This window comes from Echinops telfairi, unplaced genomic scaffold (genome assembly GCF_000313985.2).
Source record: "Echinops telfairi isolate 266 unplaced genomic scaffold, ASM31398v2 ScPeMD7_7421;HRSCAF=8459, whole genome shotgun sequence".
NCBI classification, from domain to species: Eukaryota; Metazoa; Chordata; class Mammalia; order Afrosoricida; family Tenrecidae; genus Echinops; species Echinops telfairi.
In genome coordinates, this window is record NW_022111321.1 from 19,994,811 (window position 1) to 20,000,650 (window position 5,840).

Here is a 5,840-nt window from a genome sequence, read left to right on the forward strand (position 1 = left end):
AGGTCCTCATTTTTCCCCTCCCTCCCTGCTCCCCCCTCCCTCATGAGCCCCTGATAATCTATAAATTATTATCTTGTCATATCTTGCCCTATCCGACGTAGAGACAGATCTGTTAACAGTGAGGTAGAGGAGCTTAGAGAACAAAGTCAGGGGAAAGAGTCTCTCTAGAAGGATGCAATGGTAATTGTCAAGAGAGAGATGGGTGAAAAATATTACCTGAATGTTATCCAGCAGAAAACTGTTGGTGACCTTATCTAGAATGGCGTGAGTGAATTGAGTGGGCTGGGGAGTAAGAATAGAGCCCTAGTGATGGAAGGGGTTATACATCAGCCTGCTAACCACAAAGTCAGCAGTTCAAAAGCACCAACTTCCCTGTGTGAGGAGGACGAGAATTTTTCCTCCCCCAAAGACTGACAGTCTTGGAAACCCACAGGGGCAGCTTTACCCTGTCTCATAGAGCCGCTGTGAGTCAGAACTGACTCAGTGGCAGTGAGTTTGAAGTTTTGGATTGAGAAGAAACAGAGGAAGTGGGAACAATACATGTGACAACCCTCACGGAAAGTATGGCTATGGCTGGAAGGGGAGAAGGCAGTAAGTGGAGAGGACATGGGTTTGAAGGGAACCCACTTTGAGTCGGCACTTCGTTATTGTTGTTAGGTGCTCTTGAGCCCTGTCCAGCTCACAGGGACCCTACATACAACAGAATGAAGCCCAGTCCTGGTGCCCAGGACTGCACCAGCCTGACAGTGATCGTTACACTTGAGCCCATTGTTGCAGCCAGGGTGTCAGTTCATCTCATGAGGGTCGCCTTTGATGCTCATCCTCTACCAAACCCGATGTCCTCCACGAACTAGTTTCTTCTGATAACTTGCCCAGAGTACAAGACAGTCTCACCATAGTTGTTTCTAAGAAGCATTCTGGCTGTGCGCCCTCCGGGACAGATCTGTGTGTTAATGGTCTTCCTTCTTCGTTATCCCAACCTTCATATGCATCTGAGGCAATTGAAAATATCATGGCTTGGGTCAGGTACACCTTAATCCACAATGTGACATCCTTGCTCTTCAGCACTAAACAGGTTTTGTGGAACAGATTTACCCAATGAACTGATTTGATCTCCTGACTGCTGCTTCCATGAGCATTGATTGTGATCCCAGCAAAATTAAATCCTTGACAACTTCAGTCCTTTCTCTGTTCTCGATTGGTCCAGTTGTGAAGCTTTGGGTTTTCTTGACCCTGAGTTGCAACCTATGCTGACGGCTGCTAGCTTTGATCTTCATCAGAAAGTGCCTAAGTCCTCCCTGCTTTCAGAAAGCTGGGTTGTGTCATCTGCATAGTGAAGGTTTTTAGTAAGCCTGCCTCCAATTCTGATGCCAATGTCTTCTCAAAGCCCCACTTCTTGAATTAATTGCTCAGCATAAATATTGAATAAGTATGGTGAAAGGATACAACTCTGAGGTACACCTTTTCTGATTTTAAAAAGGCTAGGAATCAGGATATAGCTCTGAATCCATGCATTCTGCTGCCTATTTGGCGAGGGTGGATGTGGTGATGTGCATTGGAAATGCAAGAGTTGGATGATTTCAACAGATGCTGAAGAATAGAAGCTAGCAAGAACAAGGCTGTGTGGCCCTTTCCTCTGAGGTCTGTAACCATCCCATTATATTGGGTGGTTTCTTTGCAACACATCTAGGATGCTGACTATTGGATTTATTAGGGAAAACATTTGCTAAAGGAACAAGATGAACAGTGGGGTACAAGAGTTGAGAATACTGGCAAGATGGTAATTGGTATTGTGGATCACAGACTGCCTGATTTTTCCTCACTCATCCCTTAAAAAAGTACTGACAACATCTTTCTCCTGTTTTTTTTTAATGATCTTTATTGTCTTCTCCCCCCACCCCACCCCCCTTGAAACTCTCAGGGACTCACCTTCACCTTCGCTGGTACTCTTTGCAAGAACACATTCTGTGATCTTGCCTAGATCCCGTGCATCTGGTTCTCTTGGGATCTCTATTCATCAGTTCACTGTCTGTATTCTAAACCTCTCTAAGGAACACTCAGGTGGACATACTTATCTACCTCACAAACACCTCAAATTTAAAAGGTCTAAGACTGAACTAATGAAGTTCCCATTTCCTTCCCCCACCATCACCAGTTTTCTGTAACTGCCACAGTCATCCTCCCCAGAGTTCAAAGACCTGGTAAAAATAGATTTCTCCCACTCCCCAAGCCCCTGGCAGCAGCCCTCTCTACTCACCCACAGTCCTTCCTGTACACAGAGGGTACAGCTGACCGTGAACTCCTCTCTCCCTACTCTTGCATATATGGGCTCTATCCCCTCTCATTCCCATAGCAACACCCACAGAAAATTTCAGAACCAAATTACTCCTAACGAATTGCCTTGTCTCTGTCCTCACCTTCCTCCAAACAGTAGCATAATGTACCAGCTTTCTCAAATACCTATTGTGTTAGTCTGGGTTAGGCTAGAGAACCAAATTCATAGACACTCGGGTATAAGAAAGGGCTTTATATGCAAGAGCAATTGAATACCGAGAAAACATCTCAACCTAGGCCAGATCAAGTCCATAAGTCCAATATTAGCCCATATGTCCGATACTAATCTATAGATTTCTCTTTAGACACATGAAACACATGCAATGATGCCGAATACAGGAAGATCACAGGCCAGTGGGTGGAACATCTTGTGGATCCAGTGGTGGTAGAAGCATCTCAGCACTGGTATGGGTCTCCACATGGCTCCTCCAGCTCCAGGGCTCTGGCTGCCATCATGTGGCTTGTCAACAGGAACATAAAGCAGAGAGTGAGTTCACAGAATCCTCAGGAGAAGGCCACGCCCACAAGGAGGAATCAGGCTGTGAAGTGATTGACTAAGGCTAAACTCCCACCCCCTTTGCTCAAGTTGACAGGAGATACCTAACTGCCACACCCAACATACAAAGGCAGAGCCTGATGCTCTGAGATAGTGAACTGCTTATCATAGGTATTAAGTATAAAATACATAATCAAATTCAGGACACCAAAACCCATGCTTTTAACCACAATTCTTGAGAGTACTGTTCCACCCCCACCCCCCTTATATCCGAAGAGCATAAAAAATAGCATCACTGTCCGATTTCATGTGAGATAAAACCAGTGAGCCTATATGACCCTAAATTCTACGTAGTCCACATTCAGTTTGTCTGCTAGTCAGAGGCTTGGTTTAATATTTAAAGCATATTTTACAAAGCGACTTGATATTTTAACAAGAGAAGTAAAAAGAATGATAAATGTCTGTTTTCTGTCAAAGTGTATGTTGATTTTTGAGCCAGATCAAATTAATTAACGAATCACCATGTGTCATTGTGTGTCACGTGCTGGTTCTTCTCTCTCCTGTTTTTAAGGGTAAACGAATCTGTGACACCTCTCTCATCCACAAATCGCTTTGCATTTCTCCTCTCTTGTCCTAGGCATTTTACCCACTTGCGTGCTTGTCAGTTCTGTCTACGTGTTTATGTTATAATCCTCTCCAGAGATTTGTGGAAATGGTCCCTTTGACTAGACTCCTAATTCACTATTTTTTCTGCTGCAAAGTTGATCATTGCCTATGCTGCTCCGGTAGAAACAGGGAGCTCAGTTCCTTTAAATGGTACAAGTGCCAATAAACTGTAGTAGATCACTCAGCTAGTACCATACTTTTACACAAATAATTTGCGCAGAATACATTTTTGCATATCACAAATCCCTGTACTTTATTACTTGAAGCAGGATCTTCCTTCTTTCCTGTGTTAGTCTGGGTAGACTAGAGAAACAAATCCATGGACATACATAGGTATAAGAAAGATTAATATTCCAGAGCAATCAAACATTGGGAAAACATCCCAGCCCAGTCCAGATCAAGTCTATAAGTCCGACATTAGCCCATATGTCCGATATCAATCTATAAAGTCCTCTTCAGACTCATGAAACACATGCAATGGCATCGAATGCATAAGATCACAGGCCAGTGGGTAGAAAGTCTTTGGATCCAGTGGCATTGGAAACATCTCAGCGCTGGCAGGGCTCTCTGCATCAGGGTGGGTCCATGTGTCTTGTCAACTGCTATGTCTCCCAGTGTGTGAGCAGAGAGTCTCCCACCTCCAAGAAGGAAATACCAGGTTTCCCAGAATTCTCAGGAGAAGGCCACGCCCACACAGGAGCCTCATTGGCTGTGATCTGATTGACAGACTAGACTCTACCCCTTCACTCCTAATCCTCTCAAATTGACAATTATATAACTACCACCCTTCCTTCCTTCCTGCCTGCCTGCCTTTTTCTTCCATCCTTCACATGTTAATGATTTCAACTTGGGTTATTTTTGTCTGCCCTGTGGTTTAATGCTAAGCCTTTGCTTGGTGCCTGCTGACATGGAGGCTTGGTTTTCAGGAGCAGATTTTCACCAGCCCCTCTCCAGGCAGGATTCCTTCCTTGCTCAGCAGTTGCTATTCCAATGCAGGGAGAAGTTACCTTTGTCACCCAGCCCCAGCTCAGAAAGTGTGAGAGTCTATGCACCTTGGACTGGAGAGGCCACGGAATAAGGCAAAGTCGATGCAACACAGCCAAGTGCATCCCACCCTGCCACCCAGCTGGCCAGCTGCTGTGCTCAACCTGTTCGAATCTCCAGCCCAGAAGAACTCAATGGAGTGCACGTGCGTTATTTCCATGGTCGTGCTGTTGGGAATAATAATAATACAGTAAGTGGTGAAGCAGCATTCCATTCTAGTTCTGACCCTGGAAAGCAGGAGACATAGTCTTATCTTTTAAATCCTATTTAAACTGTAAATTAAAAGCAACTATTGCATATTTAAAGGCACTCTGGTGTTATAGTGGGTTACTCACTAAACTGCTAACCTCAAAGCCAGCAGTTCAAACCCACCTTGGGAGAGGATGAACCTGTCTACTCCTGTAAAGATTTAGTCTCAGAAACCCAAAGAAGCAGTTTTACCCTGTTCTATATGGTTTCTATGAGTCAGAATCAACCCGATGACAGTGAGTGTGTTCTGTATTTGAGGTACCCGGGTGAGGCAGTCATTAAAGTTTCTAGCAGCCAACCAAAAGGTCAGCAGTTCAAATCCACCAGCCACTCCACAGAAGAAAGATGTGCCAGTTTGCTTCTGTGAAGATTTACAGCAGTGGAAGCTGCAGGGGACAGTTCCACTTTGATCTTTGGGTTGCTGTGATTTGGAACCTATTTCTTCTTCTCCTTTATAAATAATTTATTGATTTATAACAATCCATACATCATTGTATCAAGCACATTTTTATATATGTTGCCATCATCCTTTTCAAAACATTTTCTTTCTACTTCAGCTTGTCTTTTTTGACCTCTCCGCCCCACCCTCCCACCCTCATGATCCCTTAATAAGTTATTATTATTTTCATATCTTACATCATCCTCTGTCTCCCTTCACCCACATTCATGTTGTTCCCCCTCAGGTTGCGGGAGCGCATTATACACCAATCATTGTGATAATTTCCCTCTTTTCCCCCCTTCTTCCCCCATTTGTTCCCCTACCCTCCCGTTATTGCTCCTGAGGAGTTTATCCGTCCTGGATTCCTTGTGTCCAGAGCTCTTAGCTGTACCAGTGTACATGCCCCGATCTAGCCAGATTTGTAAGGTAGAACTGGGTCATGATAGTGGTGTGGAGGAAGCATTAAAGAACTAGAAGAATGTTGTGTGTTTTGTCAGTGCTATCCTGCTCCCCAACTGACTCGTCCCTTCCTTGTGACTCTTCTGTGAGCGGATATTCAATTGTCTACAGATGGGCTTTGGGTCTCCACTCCGACCCTTCTTGTTTGCATCA